The 23,001-nt window shown below is 40.1% G+C and overlaps 1 long non-coding RNA gene and 1 pseudogene across 1 annotated transcript in view; both read right to left on the bottom strand.

The window, feature by feature from the left end:
• Window positions 1-3,244: 3,244 nt before the first annotated feature.
• The window catches only part of LOC138163997 (uncharacterized), an 87,783-nt gene continuing 68,026 nt past the window's right edge, over window positions 3,245-23,001 (bottom strand). The window contains exons 3-4 of the long non-coding RNA XR_011168972.1: window positions 21,458-21,598; window positions 3,245-3,795 (exon numbers count right to left, since the gene is read on the bottom strand). This is a non-coding gene — a long non-coding RNA (uncharacterized lncRNA). The remainder of the gene's footprint in view (window positions 3,796-21,457; window positions 21,599-23,001) is intronic.
• Window positions 9,910-10,448, bottom strand: LOC138163996 (small ribosomal subunit protein uS13-like; annotated as a pseudogene).

The following is a 23,001-nucleotide window of genomic DNA, read 5'->3' as shown; positions in this document are numbered from 1 at the left end:
TGTGTGTGTGTGTGTGTGTGTGTGTGTGTGTGTGTGTGTGTGTGTGTAGTCTCTCATGGTAGAATATAAGCTCCTTGAGGGAAAGGACTGTTTCATTTTTATTTTTGCATCCTCAGCATCTGACACAATGCCTAGCACACACATTGTAGGTACACCCATTGTATGTTTTTGTTTGATGGAGTGTGCCATATTGTCTCTCATACAAGACCAACGCCCAACATAATGCCCTTAATCAAGAAGACTGCCACCGACTGGTGAATTACACTTCCTAAAAGAAGAGTTGGGGGTGAACTGCAACTATAAACAAATGGACTCCAACTTTTGGATCACATACAGATATAACTTCATCCCCTCCCTCCTTCCCAAAATGCACCTTTCTGTCTCTTTCTACTCTGTTTTGTTGTTAATTTACAGACATGCTGGTCATTTGTGTGGGTTTATTTTCTATTCTACAACTCTGTTAAAATTTTTAATTATTTCATTTATATTCATAAAAATTATTTAATTATTAACTTTCTAGGGTTTTCTAAGTAAATCATATGATCCACAAAAAGTGATAGTTTAGTTTCCTCTTTGTCTATGATTATTCCTTCAACATTTCATTCTTTTCTTGAACTATAACTAGCATATCTAGTACATTAGTGAATAATGATGATCATAGACATACTTGCTTCATCCCTGACCGTATTGGAAAGGTTTCTAGCTTTTCTTCATTACAGATAATGCTTGCTCTTGTTTTGGATAGTTTTTAAGTACTAAGTATTTTAAGGAAAGCTCCATTTATTCCTTTCCTTTCAAGGTGTAGTTTTGTTGTTTTTTTTTTTTTTAACAGGAATGGGTGTTTTATTTTGTCAAAAGCTTTTTCTTCATCTATTGAAATGAGAATGTGATTTTGGCTATTTTTTGTTCTTAATAAAGTCATTTATATTTATAGTTTCCCTAATATAGAACCAAACTTGTATTCCTGTTATAAATCTAGCATGGTCATACAGCATGATCTTTGTGACATATTGTTGTAATCTCCTCACTAATGTTTTATTTAAAATGTTTGCATCCATACCCATTCAGGAAATTAGTTTTCTTTTTATGTTTTGACTCCCCCTGGTTTAGGTATCAAGAAGATATTTGTGTCATTAAAGGAATTTACTAGGTCTCCTTCTTTACCTATTTTTCAAACAGTTTATATTATATTATAATTAATTGTTTTTTAAAGGTTTGGTAACATTCACTTTTAAATCCATCTGGTCCTGGGTTTTTTCCCCTTAGAGAATTTACTTATGGCTTGCTCAATTTATTTGCAAAGATAGGATTATTTAAATACTCCAGTTCCTTTTCTGTTAATCTTGGCAATTTGTATTTTGCAAATATTCATCCATTTCATTTAGATTGTCAATTTTATTTTTATATAGTTGGATGCTTTGAGATATAATTTTTCTCCTAAGTACAGCTCTGGTTTCATCTCACAAATTTTGCTATATTGTCTCACTATTGTCATTACCTTTAATGAAATTATCAATTGTTTCTATGATTTGTCTAAAACTCATTCTTTATTACTAGATTATTTAGTTTCCAATAAAGTTTTCATCTATGCTTGAAAGGCCCTTTATTGAATGTAATTTTAACTGCACTATGGCTAGGAAAACATGTGTTTGCTATTTCTGATTTTCTGAATTTGTTTGTTAGGATTCTATGCACTGATACATGGTCAATTTTTGTAAAGGTCCTGTGTACAGTCAAATAGTCATATTCCTTTCTATTCCCATTCGATATTCTCCAGAGATTTAGCATATCTAACTTTTCTAAAATTGTATACATCTCCTTAATTTCTTTCTTGTTTATTTTGTGGTTAAATTTATCTAAGTCTGAAAGGAATAAATTGAGCTTCCCCCCTATTGTAGTTTTACTGTGTATTTCCTTCTGTAACTCATTTAACTTTTCTTTCAAGAATCTGGATGCTATGCCATTTGGTATATAAGTGTTTAGTATTGAAAAATGGTAAGAACTAGATCCAAGGTCACCTTTCATACAGAATAGCTCTGTGATTTGAACTCAGTGCCCCAGGTACGTGCAGAAAGATAAGGAGAAGTTGCCATCTGAATTAGGAGAGGGAGTATCTAAAGTTACCTTCCTACACCCATGCAATTTCAGGTCCAAACAGGTCCAAATCCCCCATCCTGTGCACATACATACTAATGATAGTACTAATTTTTACAACATTTTAAAACTGCATTTTCACCTACATTTTACGCACAACCACATTTAGTGTTCATCATCTTTGTGATGATTGATGTTTCTGTATATTAAAATTCCATGGAGAGAAAAATCAGGAATCCTTCCTCAAGCACACAAAAAACCTCAGAACTTGAAAGGGCTTGAAACAACCTCTGCAGATATTCTGAGCTGATGTGACACTGGATATGGAGGTATACAACCTGCTTTCAAAATTAGACCATGCCGGGTGCTATCAATGTCATCTTGAACTGGTTAGTTACTCACTACCAGCTTCTTCTCTAAAAGGAAGGTTAGACTAGTGGATCTCAAGTTCCTCATGATGTGAGACTTATTCTGAGTAGCCCAGTCTTTTCAAGGGTTAAATCTGTATAGCAGCAACCCCTGTTAGCATCAGATCATTCCTACTGCTTGAAATTTGACTTTGAGATCACTACTTTGCTGTGATATAGTCTGGTCAAGTTTCCCATTAAGATATTTAAAGTCAGCAGGAAAATCACAAGCCCGTTAGAGTATAACTATATGGGTTCGTTCTTAGCTGTGGGAATTCTCTACTCTTTTGGGATTGAGATTAATCCCTTTATCCCAACTTGTAGGGGGAAAGGAAGGAGGGGAAAAAAATAAGTAGTCACTTCTTTGGCTCACAGTTTCCTGAATTCCTCAGGCTGAGTCACCATCCTGCCCACCTTGGCGAAACTAGCTGAATATCAGAGGACACTGTGCCAGCCCAGTCTATACAACTGCTTTCAAGCAATAAAACACACACTTCACTAGAACTGCAAAGTGGGAGCTCTATTCTTCCTCATTTCTTCTGTATCCCAGAGGTGCCCAACCTGCAAAATTTCTTAGTGTGTCTAGAACCAGATTAAAATGTAATTGATAGGGACTCAGACACTTAGCACCACACCCAGAAATAACTGGCTATGTAACCTTGAGCAAGTTACTTAACCCCAATTGCTTTAAAAAAAATGTAATTGATAAATGTTTAATAAAGAAATAAAAACACAATAAAATCAATTAATAAACATTTATTAAGCACTGTTAATGAGAGGGATACAAAAGAAAGGAAAAGACAGCCCTTGCCTTCCAGGAGTTTATAATCTAATGGGAGAGACAACATGCAAACAAACATAATACAAAGCAAGCCATATACATCTTGTTATTTTCTGGTCTTCTTAAATCAATATTTCCCCACCCCCATCCTCGGGGATCTGTTTCTATTTGAGTCTGACCCCAGTGCTGTGCACCATTGTATACCAATGCCTCAGGATCACTGATTCAAAGCAGTAAGGGAGCTAAGGCGGCCTTCAGTCTAACTCCCACATCTAACTGATGAAGGCACAAGCCTAGAGAGGATGATTGCCTTGCCAAAGGTCGCACAGGTCATGGATGGCAGAGCTGGGACGTGAAGCCAGATCCTCTTGCTCCATGTCTGCCATTCTTCCCAGGGCAGAACTGGCTGATGGCAAAGAAAGCTTCTGCATGGAAAGTTGGACCACAGACAAGAAGAGAATTGGCACACTTGGTCAGCAGAGAAGTGCTGGGCCTGAAGGACAGAGTCCAGTGCTGAGGTGAAGAGCAAAAGGCCTAATGAGCAATACTGAAAAACGACTTTCTGTCCTGACGAGTCATGCAATATCAGCCTGGCCATCTACTCACTGAAATCAAACTCAGGAGTTAATTGACTGAATCCTATTAACTCCATTGTGATCCTTCCATGGTAACATTCCTTTTCTTGGTAGAAAAAATGGCCTGTCCTAATTCATATTTTAAAGTGAACACTTCTTCTATTTTCCCCTTTGAGAAGCCCTTTAGTCTTTTGAGCTATAACTTTTACTATAATTAGCATTATCCCTTAGATTCTAGGGGGTGGGGTTGTTATCAGGACAAGGAGTGTGAAACAGTGTGAATGCTCCTAATCAGAGACCAGGCTTTTCTAGAAGTTAAACCGGTTCAGGATCACATAACTGGGTATGGGACAGGGAAAGACACAGACTCCTAACTCTTTACTTCCAGCAAAGGCGGAGGAGGGGTGGGGTGTGAGGCAGGGAGGGATTTTTTCTATATTACATTTACATGGTTATATATGTACATATATAACTGCTATGATGTGTGTGTGTGTGTGTGTGTGTGTGTGTGTGTGTGTGTAATCTCTCATGGTAGAATATAAGCTCTTTGAGGGAAAGGACTGTTTCATTTTTATTTTTGCATCCCCAGCATCTGACACAATGCCTAGCACACACATTGTAGGTACACCCATTGTATGTTTTTGTTTGATGGAGTGTGCCATATTGTCTCTCATACAAGACCAACGCCCAACATAATGCCCTTAATCAAGAAGACTGCCACCGACTGGTGAATTACACTTCCTAAAAGAAGAGTTGGGGGTGAACTGCAACTATAAACAAATGGACTCCAACTTTTGGATCACATACAGACATAACCTCATTCCCTCCCTCCTTCTCAAAATGCACTTAATTCTTTGAATCTTCTCTCAGGTTCTGTTTAAATTCATGGGCTGGAGGAGGGAGTATAGGCAACGAGATTAGGTGAAGAATTCTGACACATGCTCAGAGGCCAGGTGTCTGGCATCTTTTATCATTTTGGAAGGATGACTGTCACTACAAGGCACAAAAAGATGAAAAATACGCCCAGCTTCCGTCCCACCAAATCCTCTCGGAAGACCATGGACACTGAGAAAAATCCATTTTCCACAGCTTCCTCAGAAGCCAGGATTTATTTTATAAGTCCACACAACTATTTGATCAGCTGTCTGGCATCACATCCCTGCTTACATACAGACCTCAAAAGGCTCCGTCCCTGAGTCCCTTTTCTCTCTTCCTTCCATGCTGCATAAGCCAGGCTCAAAACTTCTGTCAAAGCATGTATCTTGTCAAATAGGGAAGAACAGAGGTCTGTAACTTGTTGTGACTTACAAAATAGAGGCATTAATAAACTTAGAGGAGGAGGAAAGACAAACAGACTCTAGACATCTACAAAACCTAGATTCACAAGGGTGTGAATAGAGTACCATTTACTGAATACATGATTTCATTTATAAGCACTTGCTTATACCTTGACTTTGACTCATCATTATCTTCCTCCTCAATAATATTGAAAACAGGGGCAGCTAGGTGGCATTTATATATATATATATATATATATATATATATATATATATATATAGCATTGGCCCTGGAGTCAGGAGGACCTGAGTTCGAATCCAACCTCAAACATTTAACACTGTGACCTTGGGTAAGTCACGTAACCCCAATTGCCCTATCTTCCCCCCTCCAAAAAGAAAAAAAAAATCTAAAAAAATAATAATATCAAAAAAATGGCAATACTTTCTGTTCATTTACTATGTTCAGGGGTCCATGCAGGGTTCTACAGGGGAAACAGAGAGGGTTCCCAGTCCTCATAGAGCTCACTTGTCTAGCTGAGGAGGAAAGACCCACATAGAAAGAAATGGAGAAAGTAAAGGGTCTTCATAAAGTCTGTGTTATTTTTAAACTTTCCAGCTTTCACAGGTGAGATAGACACAATCCTTGACATTTCTGGTAATGAGGAACCAAAGTGGATTTTTCTTCTCACTATCAATATGGTCTTTGATTCTGCCAGTCCTAACACACAACTTTCCAAGTCTCCTATGGGAGATACATTCTTGTTATCCATAAAACTTGAAACAAAATACAGTGTGAACAGTGCATAATGAATTTGTCAGAGACTTGGATAAATTTCCCTCTGAAATGCCATTTAAAGTAAAAATATCAGAAAAGGAATACTGTATTTGTATCAACCGTGAAAAGTAGGAGTATATTTTTCTGTCAAATTAGCCAGAAAAAATCATTGGAGATAAAATCAATGAATTAAATTATACAAAGATAGGCAAAGATTTTGAAAAAAATAGGCAATACTTCCAACATAAGAATAAACAGATAAATAAAAATTCTGATATGTATAGCTATATATAAAAATATTTGTTGTATTGTTCAGTCATTTCAGTCATGTTCAAATTCATTTGGAGTTTTCTTTTTTTTTTTTTTTTTTAAATGCTTTTTTAACCTCTGATTTACATCATTCATTTCTTCCAGATTTTGAGTTACAAATTTTCTCCATTTTTCCCCTACCCACCCCCCCACAATAGCAGTCCCACAGGATATCCCCTCCTCCAATCTGCTCTCTCCCATATCTTCTCCCATACGCCCTTCGACTTTTCCAGTAGGGCATGGTGGATCTCTATGCCCCAGTGCCTGTATATCTTCTTTCCCAATTACATGTAAAATATTATTAATAATAGTACATATATATAAACATTTGATTTTAAAACTTTGAATTCCAGATTCATTCCCTTCCTCCCTTGTCACACACCCTTACTGGGAAGATAAGCAGTTGTTGTACATGTGTAGCTAATGCAAAACATTATCATAGAAGATATATTGTAGAAGACTGACTATATTTCCCTCCCTCCTATCCCACCACCCACTTGTTCTATTCTCTACTTTGATGCCATCCCTTTTCAAAAGTGAGTGCTTCCAACTTTCTTCCCCCCAAGCCTGCCCTCCCATCCCATTATCCTCTTCCCCCCATTCTCCTGTAGGGTGAGGTACCCTATTTAGTGTGTATGTCATTCCCTTCCTGAGCCAAATTCAATGAGAATAAGGTTGACCCATTCCCTATTTGCCTTCCTATTCTTCCCCTCCATTGTAACCATTTTCCCTTGCCTCGTCTATATGAGATAGTTTACTCCATTCTCTCTCTCCATCTCCTCTCATTATATTCCTCTTTCATCTCTCAATTTCACCTTTTAAGTATCATCCCTTCCTATTAACTTGGTCCTGTGCCCTCTATCTATGTATACCTGTAAACATATACACACATTCACATATGTATTCATATGCCCATATACCATCCAATAAAGACACACACACACACACACACATATATATATATAATTTCTATTCCTTTCAACTATTTTCATACTGAGAAAAGTTTCATCAGCTACAACTATCATTTTTCCATGTAGGAATGTTAATACTTCAACTTTGATAAGTGGCTTATGATTTCTTTTACCTGTTTACCTTCTCAAGCTTCTCTTGCTTCTTGTATCTGAATGTCAAATTTTCTATTCAACTCTGGTTTTTTCATTAAGAATGCTTGAAAGTCCCCTATTCCACTGAATGACAATATTTTCCCCTGAACCTGATACTCAGTTTTGCTGGGTAGATTATTCTTGGTTTTAATCCCAGCTCCTCTGCCCTCTGGGATATCATATTCCAGGCCCTTCAATCCCTCAGTGTAGAAGCTACCAGATCTTGTGTTATCCTGATTTTGTTTCCACAATATGCAAATTGTTTCTTCCTGGCTGCTTGTAATATTCTCTCCTTAATTTGGGAATTCTGGAACCTGGCTATAATATTCCTAGGAGTTTTCTTTTGGGGATCTTTTTCAGGAGATGATTGGTGGATTCTTTCAACCTCTATTTTGCTTTCTGATTCTAAAATATCAAGGCAATTTTCCTTGAGAATTTCTTGGAGAAAGATTTCTAGGTTCTTTCTTTGATCATGGCTTTCAGGTAGTCCAATAAGTTTTAAATTCTCTCTCCTGGATCTATTTTCCAAGTCAGTGGTTTTTCCCATGAGATATTTCACATTGCCTTCTATTCTTTCATTTGTTTGTATCTGTTTAATAGCATCTTGATTTCTCATAAAGTCATTAGCTTCCATTTGCTCCAATCTAATTCTGAAGCAATGATTCTCCTCATTGAGCTTTTGAGATTCTTTTTCCACCTGGCAAATTTGCTTTTTAAGGCATTTCTCTGCTTATTGCCTTTTTGAGCCTCTTTTGTCAATTGAGTTAGTCTGTTTTTTAAAGTGTTATTTTCCTCAGTCAGGCTGTTGACTCTCATTTCGTAATTTTCTTGCATTGCTCTCATTTCTCTTCCCAATTTTTCCTCCACTTCTCTTACCTGCTTCTTAAGGTCCTCTATGGCCTATAACCAGCTCATATTTTCCTTTGAAGCTTTTGGTGAGGAGTTCTGTCTTCCTCCTGTTCCATGCTTTGCTCCTTTTTGTTCCCCAAATAGGAGTGTAATGTTGGAATCTTCTGTTTGCTTTGTTTCCTTTGCCTGGTCATGTCACCCATCAGTCACTTGACCCCTGAGTTTTTTGCCACAGTAGGACTCTGCCACCAGACAGGGGAGCTTTCGTCCCAAATGCTGGGGTTTTCTCAGCTGCCAGAGGTATTAGTTGGGTGCCCTCTCTGATGCCTCCACACGCTCTGGCAAGCTGGACACATACTCCAGGACCTCTACCCTAGACTGCAATCCAGATCCAAGCAGGTTAAAGCAAGAGCGATTACCCCTGAGACTGGTTGCTTTGTCCCCCTACACTCTGCAGGCCAGGAGCTGAGGCTACAATGTGGTGCTGGAGTCTCAGAGGCTTCTTGCCCTGGGGGCAAAAGCCAATGATCTCCCAACTACTGGTCCCAAAGTCCACATTGCACTGACCTCTGACTTTGTCCTTTGCATCTATGTGTCGATAATTCTGGAAACAGCCACAGCTGCTAGTGATCTGGAATCCCTCCAGCTGGCATCTGGTCAGGCCCGCCCTGGGGCTAAAACCTCAGGCTCACCAGGGCCTGGGCTTGGCTCCCAGAATGCTGCCCTGGCTGATTCCTCCCACCTGCCGGGCTGACCTCAGCTGGAGGTTAGCTTCTCTGTGTCATTTTGTGGGTTCTGCAGCTCCAAAGTTTGTTCAGAGTCCCCTTTTCACATGGATTGGGGAAGGTGGAAGCCAGAGCCTCACGGAGGTCCTGCTTCTACTCCACCATCTTGACTCCACCCCCGATTTGGAGCTTTCTTGGCAAAGATACTGGAGTGGTTTGACATTTCCTTCTCTATGTCATTTTTACAGAAGAGGAAACTTAGGCAAACAGGATTAGGTGACTTTCCCAGGGTCCTACAGCAAGAAGTGCCTGAAACTGGATTTGAATTCAGATATAGCTGTAGAAAACAACATGGTATAGTGGGCTACAATTCTCTGTACTCAGAGGACCTGTGTCAAAATCCTATCTCTGATACTTGGACAAGTTCCTTAAGCACCGTTGACCTCATTCCTCATCTGTAAAATGAGAAGCTTGGACTAATTGTTCTCTGAGTTCCCTTCCTTGATGCAAATTTATTATCATCTTAATAGGTAAATTTATATGTGCTAATATTTACTGTAAATATATCAGATAAGACTCTGATAAGAATCTACAGAGAATTTATGCCTATCTGTAAAACTCACAAACTCTCCCTAGTAGAGCAATGGACAAAGGATATAAAGAGATAATCATTGAAAAAGGAAATATACAGTGTTAATATCCTCATAAAAGGTGCTCAAATTCCCTAATAATCTGAAAATTATAAGTGAGAGAAAGGATGCCTAGAGAAAAATAGGAAAATAATGATCAAATGAAATGGTGGGGGGAAAGGCAACCATGGGACCAGGGTGCAGGTAGGGGTAAGGCAGGGAAGACCACTGTCTGTTCTGGTGCAAGCATTGTGGGAAAGAGTATGATAAACTCAGTCATAGAACTGATCATCCCTTTTGACCCAACAATTCCATTGCTAGGACTTTATCATAAAATGCAAAAAAACGACTATTCTATAAAAAAAAATATTCACAACTGCTCTACTTTTTTTTTTTTGTTATAAACTATTTATTAATAAACAAGGCCAGTGAAGTAGTTTACTTCTTCTTCGACACACCCACAGTGCGACCCCTGCAGCTTGTAGTCTTGGTGTGCTGGCTTCGAACCCAGAGATCCCAGAAATGCCGTAGCCCACGATGTGCCCTAATCTTCTTCAGTCGCTCCAGATCTTCACGAAGCTTATTGTCCAGACCATTGGCCAGAACCTGGCTATATTTTCCATCTTTACATCCTTCTGTCTGTTAAGGAACCAGTCTGGAATCTTGTATTGCCAGAGATTCTGCATGATGGTGATCACGCGCTCCACCTCATCTTCATTGAGCTCACCAGCCCTTTTGGTGAGGTCAATGTCTACTTTCCTCAGTAATACATGAGCATACTACACCCTTGATGGCTGTGATGGCAAAAGCTATTTTCCGCCTTCCATCAATGTTGGTGTTGAGCACTCTCAAAATGTGCTGGAACTTCTTAGGGATTACAAGAGACATGGCTGCAATGGTGGCATGAGAGCTTTCTCTGGAACCTGCTCTATTTGTAATGGCAAGAAACTTGAAGTAATTGTTATGACAATAGTGAGAAAATTATTTAATTATATTCAGGCAATTGGTATAATAGAATGCTGGACTTGGGGTCAGGAAGATCTGGATTCAAATTCTACCTCAGATATGAGCATTAGAGCTCCCATCAAAGTTATTCCATCTCTCTGTGCCTTAGGAAACTCCTTAAGATACACATACTAAGTCATAAACAATCTGCATTGATAGAGTTCCCCTTGCTGCCAAAAATCACAGATCTTTGATATCATTTCCTAGTAACAGAGTATTTGTGCAGTGAAATGATGATGCCATAAATATACACATGAAATACGAAGGAAATGTGGAAAGATTTGTAAGAGAGATGCAGAACAATATTAGCAAAATCAAAACTATATAGACAACTCTCTAGAAAAGGAAAATAAAGCCAAAGGTATATGGACTTGGAGAAGAATTCAGAGCAAACAAATCTTGTGTTTGCTGTTCATGAATTCATCTGGTTTTACTTTGTTAAATGTTAAGGGTTTATGGAAAATTCTATTCTTTTATTTGGTTATATAACTATCTTTTGTATGGTCATTTAACTATTTACCTTAGCTTATAGTTTAAATTTATAATAATATTTTAAGATGCTTTTTATGAATTGTTTCCTTCTTCTCTCAGTGCCTAAGATAATTATGGTGACAAAATCAGGCAGGGAGTTAGTGAGGTTCTGTCCTGTCCAGTACAAAGCACCGAAGTCAGGGCTTTTGTTACTGTCAAATTTAAACAATGAAGAAATAAGGGTGACTCAGCTGCTTTCTGCCTTTTTATTCTTACCCTAACTTCATTTGCATCCAAAGAGCATGTTGATGAGATATGCTTCATTGCCTCAGTCTCCATGAACTTGGCAGTTAGGGGCAGAGTCTTCGAGACAGATTTTGAGGACACAGGCTCACAACATGCTTAGAAGAAAGTAGCACAGTGCCATCCCCAGAAGACATTGATGACTCTGCAGTAACAGAGGTGACATTTTCCATGACCAGAAGAATGATTTAGTTATATAATACACATCCCTATATGTATGCTTTTCATGTATGCACTCTGGCCACGTAGCTGCCTGATGGATATGCACAGAGCTCCTGTGGTTTGGCTAATATATATTTGGATTTGTACCCCCAATATATATTCTTTGGTGGCGGTTGGACATAGTTCCCTATTTCCTGCAATGGAGATCAGTTTTTGCTAAAAAGCAACAAAGCTTTCCCTTGCACTTGATTGGTCCCCACCTCCACTGAATCAGGCTTCCTGGTCCTTTAAGGGCATAAAAAAAACCCTTGTGAAATTGGGGAACTTCTGACCTGGTGGATTTCTTAAGACCCCTCAAGTCACAAAATCTTAGTGTTTTAATCTTAATCTTAAGACACAAGCCTTAATGACTAGATATTTTTTCATGTAGATAAGAGGCAGTCCAGTCTCTTGCTTCATATCCTTGCTTTAAGACAAAGTAAATCTCCTTCTGTTACTGTTCAAGGGCTTGCAAGTACCTCAAGCAAGGCAATTAATTCAGAAGGAGATTGCCCATAAGTGTAAAGAGAACATCAAGTCAGCATTCCTCTGATTATTTTTTATTGTTCTACAGAAATTGGGCTGCCAACAAAAGACTGAAAATTAACACTAGAGACAGAGTTCTAGGGGACTGTTAATGAAAGCTAAGCTATTGAAACTAGTGGCCATATCCTCTGATGGTTCCTGACCCAGAGTTTCATTCTCCTGCTGAGATATGAGCCATAAAACAGAAGAATAATAGTGGACATGGGAACTCCTATCAGCGAAGAATGCTCCAAGCCTTTCCTAATGCTTCTGCTGAGAGTAGGGTGAGTCCCTACCCTGAGGGAAAAGAGGTAGGCAGACCTCCACCAAGGATCTGAGGTGGTTATAGGAGAAGTTCCAACAGAAACCTGATGAGTCATTAGAAAAATGGTTCCTGAAGGTGTAGTCTACTACTGAGAAGCTCTCCACAACTGATTTCCATAGTGGGGGAGCTCTCTAAGGATATACTTTTACATAGACAACTAAATTTATTAGAGTCTCTGAATGGGGAATGCTGTTTGTCCCTTTTTAGGTGGCTGAGATGAGTTTTTTGCCCCTGAAACCCTAAAGATGAATTTCTATTGCAGTCAGTCTCCTAATGGGGATCTGTAAAGGATAGAGGCCAACTTCCTAAAGGAAATGGGTTTGATAGATTGGATTTATGTACATACAACCTGTCACATCCTACCTCTGGGGCAATTAGAGCCCTTCTTTTGGGTAGAGCCCCACCAGAATGTCTCAGATTCGATCTATGAGTCTGTCCTGCCACACAGCTATATATGTGTGGGGTTGATCACAAGGTGAGAGATTGGATGGCAGTCAGGACAAACATAGCTATGAGTATACATGTGTGCTCTGATGGTGGTAGAAGAAGGCTCTAAATCTACCAAGCTGTCAGGTGGACAGAGGGCCATGCTACCTTATCTTGCAAGGAACTTTGGGAGAGGCTCCTGACACATAGGGTTGATAAGAAAGCAGTTGGTGGCCAACCTACAGGGATATTAGTAAAACCACACAGGGAAAATCAACACCAAGGCATAAGGGACCCTTCAGTGTCACCCAAGCACAAGACATCCTCTAAAAGTCACTACCCCATTGAACTCATTCAGGAGAATCTACAGAAGGCAGACCATGGAGATATATTGTGGATTCAAGTATCTGCACAGACCATTTCAGCAACATCTATGAATGTTACTATGGATAGGGACAAATAGACTTAGCTGAACCATTCCATGTAGTTAATGCTATATAATAGCAGGTCTTTGGGAGAAGCAGAAAGATATTTCTTTTCTTGTGATAGAGATAAAGGACGATGGACCAGTCCAATATTACCTGTGAAGAAAGTAAATGGCACCTAGTAGCTTAGTGAACTGGTTTCAGGAATCACCCATTAGTGACCTTATTTCTGACCTTGTTAGATCTTCTGTAGACCAAGTAGCCCAGGTCCAGGGTAAGTGATGTGAGGTTACTGACCTTACTAATACTTTTTCTGTTCCTGTGGTTGAGACTAGCCAGGAGTAATTCAATTAATCAATTGATAAAAATGTATTAAGTATCTCCTATGTGCTATAGACACATTGTCTATATTGGGCAGAGATCTGGAAGAGCCCTCCCTTCTTGAGAGCACTGATGTATACCACTACATTAATGATGTAATGTGGATTAGGACAGATGAGACCACAGTAGCAGAGGCACTAAATCAGATAGTAGCCAATGGGAGGGACAAGAGATGTGAAATCAGTCGTAGGAAAATCCAGGGTCTTCTGGATTCTCAGTCAAATTTTGGAGGATGCCCAAATTGGTGGGGAAAACCCAGAGGATTCTCAAAGCAATCTAGAATAAGCTATTGACAGACATATTAGACTCTCCAGGCTTTAAGGGCCCATATGTCCCATCTGAGTAACCTAATGACTCTCATTTACTAAATCATAAATAAATCTGTCTCTTTCAAGTGTGGCCAGACTACAATTGTAGAAGATATAAAACGGTCTCTCCCTTCAGGCCCTTATGACCCTGCAAGGCCTACATTCTTAGGAGTCACTGTACATTAGGACCATTATGAAGTCTTTGAAAGGTGCAAAATGAACCTGTGTTATGCTTCTGGAGCTCCAAGTTCCCCCAAGCAGACATTCACTAGGACACTTTTGAAAAGCAGTTTACACAACTATAACCAGGCCTTAACTGCTACTGAACAGGGTCACAGAGTTGTCAGTTTGGGTTTGATACAAGATAGTCTCTAGTAGGTAAACCATAGGAGGCTTCTCCTGCTAAATAGAAAGGGTAAGTTATTAAAGGGTAAGTATATTAAAGAAAAGGCACAAAAAATGGTACATCAGACTTGCCTGGATCCCTCTGGTGTTAGTGTCTTCCACAGATGGTCATTATATCAGAGATCGAGTCATCTAGTCCGGACTCTAGAACCATATCTCCTCTGTCTGCTCCATCTATCAAGATTGACTCCCAAGAAGTACCTTCTTGCCTGGTTTTACCAAAGGTCCCATCTGCTATGAAAAGGGACTATGTACTGGACTTTAATAGATACAAATGGGGCTCCCAGACATACTCTAGTAAATGGGGGATCTGGCAAGTCATCCCAGTGGGTTGAACTCTAGATTCATGGCTGGCTTGTAAGAGAATCTTGAAGGATGATACAAAGATCTTTATCTATACTCATTCCTGGGCAGTGGCTATGGGCCTTGCCAGGTGGTCTGGGGCCTGGAGAGCACAGGCTTGGATAATCAAAGACTTCGGAGTCAGGACCAATGTGGGAATTTTATTGATGACTTCCACTGCATACAGTTGTTTGTGGGGCATGTCAGCTCACATCAGAAGCACTGTATATGCTGAACAACCTGGTTGGAAGCATTATAAGAACATTAGAAGAACAGCAGAGGTTGGAGAATTATGCCATTATGGACATTGGGTTGGTGACGCCATGTTATGCCAAAAACAGACTACATAATTCCCCCAACCAAGGATGAGGGAGTTAATCCTGCCCAACTGGGTTCCTTGTGATAGTCGGAGCACTTACCTAATTCAAATGTTCTTCACAACCTCTCTCTTATAGGAATTATTTCCGATTTACCTTGTATATAGTTTGTACGTATGTATGTATATTTGCTTGCTTGTTGTTTCCTCCATTAGACTGTGAGTTCCTTGAGGGCTGGGACTGTCTTTGGCCTGTTTTTATATCCCCAACTCTTACTACAATGCCTGGAGCATAGTAGGCTCTTAATTAATGTTTATTAACTGATTGATTGACAACCTTCCCTAACCGTTAAAATGGCACTCTCTCATCTCAGAACAAGAGATTTGCCCCTGCTAATCAATGGCTGTATTATCCATGTAACTGACTGACCAGGTCAAGTGTCTAATCTCCCAGAAGTCATGTCTATGTCACTTCATTGCCATCCTGGAAAGGAAAAGGGCTCTGTGATCTGGTGGTTTCTGTAATCCAATCCCCAGAAGACTTGCCTAATAAGAATGGATTGCTTGGGGGCATAGTTCCAGCCCATCCTCTCTAGTCTGATTCTTTCCCCCAGAGCAGTATTGGTCTTGATGTCATTGCCCTCTCAGGGGGACTCATGCACCCTGGAGAAGTAGCTCAGGTGTCCCTCAATTGGCAGACTTCCTTTCCTCTGGGATGGCATGGATGAATCCTTCCCAGAAAGGGCCTAGAGGCCTAAAAGGTGGTATTGTTGGGAGGCATCTTGCTTCTAATAGCATGAGGGAGGAAACTTACTATAAAATTGTGATGGATTTGTTCTTACTTGGAAGAAATGGAATCCCCTAGCTGGCTTGGTGAAAATTCTGAATCCCTGGATGGAGGTAAAGAAAACTATTTATTTAATCCCTTTGGAAGAAAGGAACACACTCTCTGCAGAGGCCTTTGGTTGGGGCAGGGGAGAGGGGGGAGGAGATCTCATAGCATTTCTTTGGTGTGACTCTCAGGGAAGAGGCAGGGAATGCTGGGTTAGTGATGGCATCGACAGAACATTGGTATCAATACTGATCGCACAATTCCAGCATGAAAGAAGTTGGTAACATTTTCGTCACTTTACTAGCGATGACTGGTGCGGGGTGAATTGTTGATTGTGGCATCAGTGCCGTCATCTGGGCTGTGGCCCTGATGGCACTGGCTTCCTCTTGCTCATAATCACCACTTTTTATCAGGAGAAGAGTGACTGTCCTGGAGGTGTCATATTTGATCAATTGTCATATTTGACATAATTGTCATATTGTCAAATACATATTTGTATTGGGGGTTTTTTCACACTCATAAATGTTTAACACTGGCTCTTGGCAGGGCGGGGAAAGGATGTATTCACAACACACTTTAAAGTTAAATCTGGATTATTATTTTCTTCATTACTTTCTTAGTTCTAGACAAACAATGAATCAATACATCAAACCCTGATTTGTAGTATTTGTCAATTCTTCCAAGGTGCAAATGATTACAGCAGAAATCTAACAACTGACTCTCAGAGAGTTGGTACAAGCTGGCTTCAGCATATCACTGTCTTAGGTGACCAGGAAGTTGTGTCAAGGGAGGCAGAAGCCAATCGAGTCCCAAGTGTCTCTTGTTCTTTGGGGAAAACGAATCTTTCCTCTCACAGAGATGATAATGGTGGTGATGGTGATTATCTAAATACTAGTTTCTATTGTAGAAAATTGAGAACTTTGGTCCTATAATACTGGTCAAGTGTGTCCTCTGCATGCTGGTATGTGACCTGTAAGAAAATATACTGACATGTGCTTGGAGAGGACTTTTCTGCCATTTTTCTTTTCTTTTCTGTTTGATTAAACACATTTTATTTTTGCTTTATTTGCCTTGTCGGTTGGTTGTTGTCCTTTGTTCTTGAAGAGGAGCAAAATGACATCATGACGTTGGCGTCAAGGTAAAATGGGTCCAACTGTGGCTGATCAGCCCAATATGTGCTAAGAAGGCTCCACCACAGGTCAAACACAAATAGCTCATATGAACATTTAGAATGGAGATGTCTCTAAATTTATGCATCCCATGTTTCTTTTGAACTATTGTGATTCTACTTTACTCCTAGAGCAGTGCCACCTTTGATGAGTGCATACCACTGTAATAACCCTGTATCCTCAGTTTTAGATGATTCTAGGAGGCAGTGTGGTAGAGTGGGAAATACACTGCTTTTGGGGTCAGGGAACTTGGTTTCTTCCAGGTCTGCTACTTAACTACCAACTAACTTTAGGAAAGTCATTTCCTTCCCTGTGCTTCAGAGAGCTTCACATAGGATAAGAGAATATTGGGGCAGCCAGGTGGCTCAGCGAGTAAGAGCACCGGCTCCAGTGTCGGGATGACCTGGATCAAATCTGGGCTCAGATACTTAGCACCACACCCAGGAATAACTGGCCGTGTAACCTTGAGCAAGTTACTTAACCACGATTGCTTTAAAAAAAAAGAGAGAGAGAATATTGCACTTCATGACCTCCTGTGGTACATTACAGAGAGCCCTGAACTTGGAGCCATGGGACCTGAGCTCTAAGCCTGGCTCTGCCCCTTGTTAGTTGTGTGACTTTGGCAGAATCACTCAACCTCTCTGGGCCTTAGCTTCCGGTTGGATTGGATGAGCTCTGAGGTCTCATCCAGCTCTAAATCTGGCCCTAGGTCCTGTGAACCTACTTCTATGGTTGTCCTGCCAGTGCTTAGCAGTAAGGCAGTATGGTTTAGTGGAAAGAGCCTGGATCTATAAGACCAGGGTTTGTATCCTGACTCTGATACTTAACAAATGATAAAACTCTCTAAACTTCACTTTCTTCATGTAAAAATTGGGATAATCATACTTGCCCTCCCTATATCAGGTTTGTTCTGAGGAAAAGTGTTTTTGGAAACCATAGAACACCATAGAAATTTAAGTAATCATTTGTTATCGCTTTATTTCTGCTACTACTAATAATATTAGCAATAACATGGATAGAGACTATTCCTCTGAGTTCCTGGGGATAGGGAGGGAACACCAATGGAAATATGAAAAAAAAAAGGGAGTTACCTAGAGTAGAAGCATCATACACTGCTGGGCTGAGCCACATGACAAGGCAATTAGAAAAATTTTAACAAAATAAATAAGAATACAATACAACACAATATATTTTTAAACTATATCAATATGTGGCCAAAAAGGATCATTATATAAGGTTTAGTGACTTCATTAGATTGTAAGCTCCTTGAGGGCAGGGATTGTCCTTTGCCTCTTTTTCTATCCCCACAGTGCAGAGTACATAATAGGTGCTTAATAAATGTCTATTGGTTTATGTGTTGGTTGATACCTTTGGTCTAGTACACTAAGAGGCAGAGGGGCTTGTTCAGGGTCATATGGACAGTGTGTTAGAGGCAGGATTTGAACCCAAGCCTTCCTAACCTCAAGGCCAACTATCTATGCACTAGTGCTGCCATGATGATAATGACCATGATAAAAACTTTAGATAATCATCATGAGCTGATTAGATTTACCAACCAGGCAACGAATACAAAAGCAAAATACATTTAAACCAAACAGAAAAGCAAATAAAATGATTTTTTAAAAATTATTTCCATGCACATAGGAGTATAGTCTCCTATAGGCTGCACACCACCATGCAGGGAGCACACTTGATCAGGATGGTAGAATCAAAGGTCTCCATTTCCTGCAACAGAAATTAGAATTTAGATAATTACCACCACCATCATCCTTATGAGAGGCAAGATGGTGTAGTGAGCAAAGAGCATACTAGTAATGTGGTCCTAGGTAAATCACTTAACCTCTCAGTGTTATTAAATTGAAGACAGCTCTCAGGTTATTAAATTGAAGAGCAATTGTCAATTGCTTCATGTAGATCTTCCTTGGCAGAGAGAATTTCCTATAGTATGAAATCAAAGATATGAACTAATAATACAACTACTAATTTTATTTAACCAAATCTGTGATTTCTTTCCTGATGAGGAAATGTTCTCTGCAATACAGATTGGCAACACAATTATTAATAAGCTCATTCAAAATTTTCTCACTGTATTACTTTCATCACTCTTCAAAATTTAGATCCATTCATGTGGGGAGAAAACAAACTTGCTCTCAGCCTGCCTGGAACACTGAAGCAGAAATGTCTCTTCATGGGGACTTGAAAAATTAATTACAGGCTGTTCTCTCCTTGACCTTGAAGAGACACACCCCTTGTCCCCTGCTCCTTCTTTGTGGTCACACATATACACACGAACACAGAGGTCCTGATCCTGAGGAGTTGTCTCCAGGAGAAGGTGTGCCCTGTTTGTTCAGAAAGCAATCCCTCACCGTCACTCAACTCTGCTCACTTTTTATGTGTGAAGGGGGTGAACAAAGGAAGGAGGGCAGAATGAGAGATTGCCCAGAACTGGGATGTGTCAACATAGTCAAACACATGGTTTATTCATCAGCAACTTCATGGAACAAAAGAAGGAGGTCCCTTCTCAGCACTCCCCTAGCACTACTCTGATGTTCACCCTTATTAATAATCCCTGTCTAGCAATAGTAAGGCAGTGCGAGCAAGACCTGCTTATACTTGGAGTGCACTCAGCTCCTCAAAAGGCTCTCACATCCATCATCTTGCAATAGCCCTGTGAGGTAGGGAGAACAAGTGTCACTAACCTGCCCACACAGGTGAGGAAACTGAGGCTCAAAGATGTGAACAGACTTGCCCAAGGTCACACTGGGTGTCTGTGGCTGATTTGGAAGTAGAACCCCGGCTTCCCAATCCCCATTCTAGGGTTCCTTCTTCTATGCCCAGCTTTATACCCTTTATTAGAGAAAATAGTTCTCTTTTTTAAATAGACTTTATTTAATTTAATTATGATGTCATTTTTTTTTGTTTGAGGCAATAGGGCTTAAGTAACTGGCCCAGGGTCACACAACTAGTAAGTGTTTGAGGCTGCATTTGAATTGAGGTCCTTCTGACTGTAGGATCAGGGCTCTATCCAATTCACCACCTAGTTGCCCCTACTATGTCATTTTAAAGGAGATTTTTTAGGGATTATTATTTCAACGTACCTTTTGAAAATAGATAAAAAGTCTATATGACCCAACTTTATCCAGGCACAATGGGAAAAAATAGAGATGGAAGGGACCTTAGAGACCATCTGGCTGAAGCCCCCATTTCGCAGAAGAAGAACTGAGGTCCAGAAAGGTTGAGTCACTTGCCCAAGGTCAAGAGATAAGATTTGATCCTGGGTTCTCTCACTTCAGATCTAGTGTTCATATACCAAGTATTCTCCAATTATGAAGCTGAAGAGCTCTGAATTCCCTACAGTATGAAATCAAAGGTATGAACTTATAACAGACTACTAATTTTGTTTCACCAAACCTGTGATTTCTTTCCTGATGAGGAAATTCCCTCTACAATAGAGCCTAGCAATCAGTAGAATTTGATTAATCCTGGCTTTGCCACTTAATAGCTTTGACATTTAGGACAAGTCCAACTTTGAACCTCAGTTTTCCCATCTATAAAATGGTAATAACAATAATTGCACTGTCTACCTTACAAGTTGTAGTAAGGGGAATGTTTTATACATTATAAAGCCCCACATAGGATCACAACTTTAGAGCTGAAAGGGACCTTAGACCTCCTCATTTTGTGATGGAGATTGCAGGGTCTTCCATCCATTGGAGTTAGTAAACCTGAATTTCAGGCTCGGCTCCTGAAGAGAAAGGACATGTGACCTTGATGGGTTTCTTGGCTTAACAGTTTCCCAATTTGCACAATTGGGATAAAAATAACCACCTTCTAATATCACAGGAATAGTGTGAGAATAAATTGAGAGAACATATGTAGAAGTGATTTCAACAGTGTAGAGGCACGTGTGTGAGAGAGATAGACAGACAGAGAATGAGAGAGAGTGAGAGAGTAAGAGAGTGAGAGCGAGAGAGAGTGTGAGAGAGACTGAATAAGAGAGTAAGAGACAGACAGAGAGAGAGAGAGTGAATAAGAGAGTAAGAGACAGAGAGAGAAAGAGAAAAAGAGAGAGAGAGAGGAGAGAGACAGAGAGAGAGAGAGAGAAGTGAAATAGTAATGAAATCTTCACCGTTACCATTTTCCAGTCAGGAGGAAACCCAGAAAGAACCCTGGACTGGAAATCTACAACTGACCTCTCATCCCATTAGTCACTGGTTCACTGTTTGACTTTGGAAAAACCCATTGTCCTCTCTTGTCCAGTTTCCCCAGCTATAACCCAAGGGAGTTGGACTTGGATCTCTAAGGTTCCTTCAAGCTCTGACGTTCTAGGATTCAGCAGAGATGATCACTGATAGATCTCTCAGCTTGCAAGGCACTGGGCTGGACTCCCGGGAGTTACATTAGTTGCAGGACTGCCTGGCTGTCTGCTTTGCCAGAGGCAGTGCTGCACAGGGAGGAATGAGGCTTTGCCTGCCCCTCTGACTGTTTCTCACACTCACTTGAGAGGATGAGTCTCCTAACAGGTCTGGCCGCTCCCGCCACCCTTATTCTTCCAATCAATAGAAAAAGATATTGGATTAATGCTCCTTATGCAGAGATCTAGTCACGTCACTCAGAAGGATCCGATGGCTTCGTTTTACCTATGGAACAAAGCAGAAGACAAAGAATCATCTGGCATTCAGGGCTCTCCATTATTTAGTGCCTCCTATTTTTTCAGCCTAAATTATACTACTTCTCTGTGCGCACCCTACACTCTAGCCCAGAGGTGGGGAACCTGTGGCCTCAAGGCCACATGTGGCCCTCTAGCTCCTTGAGGGTGATCCTTTGACTGAATCCAAACTTCACAGAATAAATCCTCTTAATAAAAGGAAAGGCCTTATTAAACTGATTTTCCTTAGGCCTTAATAAAAGGATTTGTTTGGAGGTGGCAGGTTCCCTGCCCCCTGCCCCTGCTCTAGCCAAATTAGACAACCTTCCACTTCTACGTATTTTATTTGTTCACATTTTCCCCTGTGCCTGAAATGGCTTCCTTTCTCCTCAGTACTCTGTTAAATTCCTATATGGTCAATTCCAAAGTCACTGTCTCCAGGGAACCTTTTCTTATTTCCCCGATCAACAGTACCTTTACCCTTTAGAGCTCACTTAGTATTTTTTGTATCTCTACAATAAGCTTATTCTTTTTTTTTACTTAAATTTTACTTTCAGCTCTGAGTTCTCTTCCTCAGATCCCCCCCACACACCCCTTTATCCCCTTGCTTGAAAAAGCAAGAGAAACAAAAATTATTATAAACATGAATAGTCAAGCAAAACAAATTTCTGCTCTAATTCACTTATCACACAGTTAGGTGGTGCAATGGATAGAGTACCAGGTCTGGAGTCAGGACAAATCCAACCTCAGATACTTATTAGCTGTGTCAATGTGTTACTAGGCAAGTCACTTAACCCTGTTTGCCTCAGTTTCCTCATCTGGAGAAGGAAATGGCAAACCATCCCAGTATCTTTGCCAAAACCCCAAATGGGATTATAAGGAGTCAGAGACAACTGAAAACAACAATTCATTTATCATTGCAACACTGGGTGGTACCTTTACCTGGAGTGATTATAGTAGTGATGGTGGGAAATAGATTTCTTTTTTTCTCTACTAGACCGAAAGCTTCAGGTTAGTGCTTGTGTCCTCTAAACACTCCATTCTCCCTGTGCTTTGCACAAGGCCACCTAGCAAGTGCTTAATAAAAAATTTTTGATTTGAATTTCACTTGTAGAGGTTTTTATTTTATTTTAGAGGATAACACTAAACTGTATTGGTTACTTTTTCTTTTTAATTTATGGCATAAAACAAGAATTTCCATAACATAGTATGATTTAAAAAAAATGATTGCCCATGAAACTGGAAATCCATCACATACTACTTTCTGTTCTCTCTAAATATACAACAAAGCTATCATGTAAATTTCTCTACCCCCCCACCTGCCCTAGAGATGGCTACCATTAGACACGAATAGAGGGGTGTGTGTGTGTGTGTGTGTGTGTGTGTGTGTGTGTG

The sequence above is a fragment of the Petaurus breviceps genome, unplaced genomic scaffold (assembly GCF_028583685.1).
Source record: "Petaurus breviceps papuanus isolate PSGF00001 unplaced genomic scaffold, PetGlider_PUasm1.0 189, whole genome shotgun sequence".
Taxonomy (NCBI): domain Eukaryota; kingdom Metazoa; phylum Chordata; class Mammalia; order Diprotodontia; family Petauridae; genus Petaurus; species Petaurus breviceps.
The sequence above is the reverse complement of the archived record's forward strand: the minus strand, read 5'-3'. Positions and strand labels throughout refer to the sequence as shown.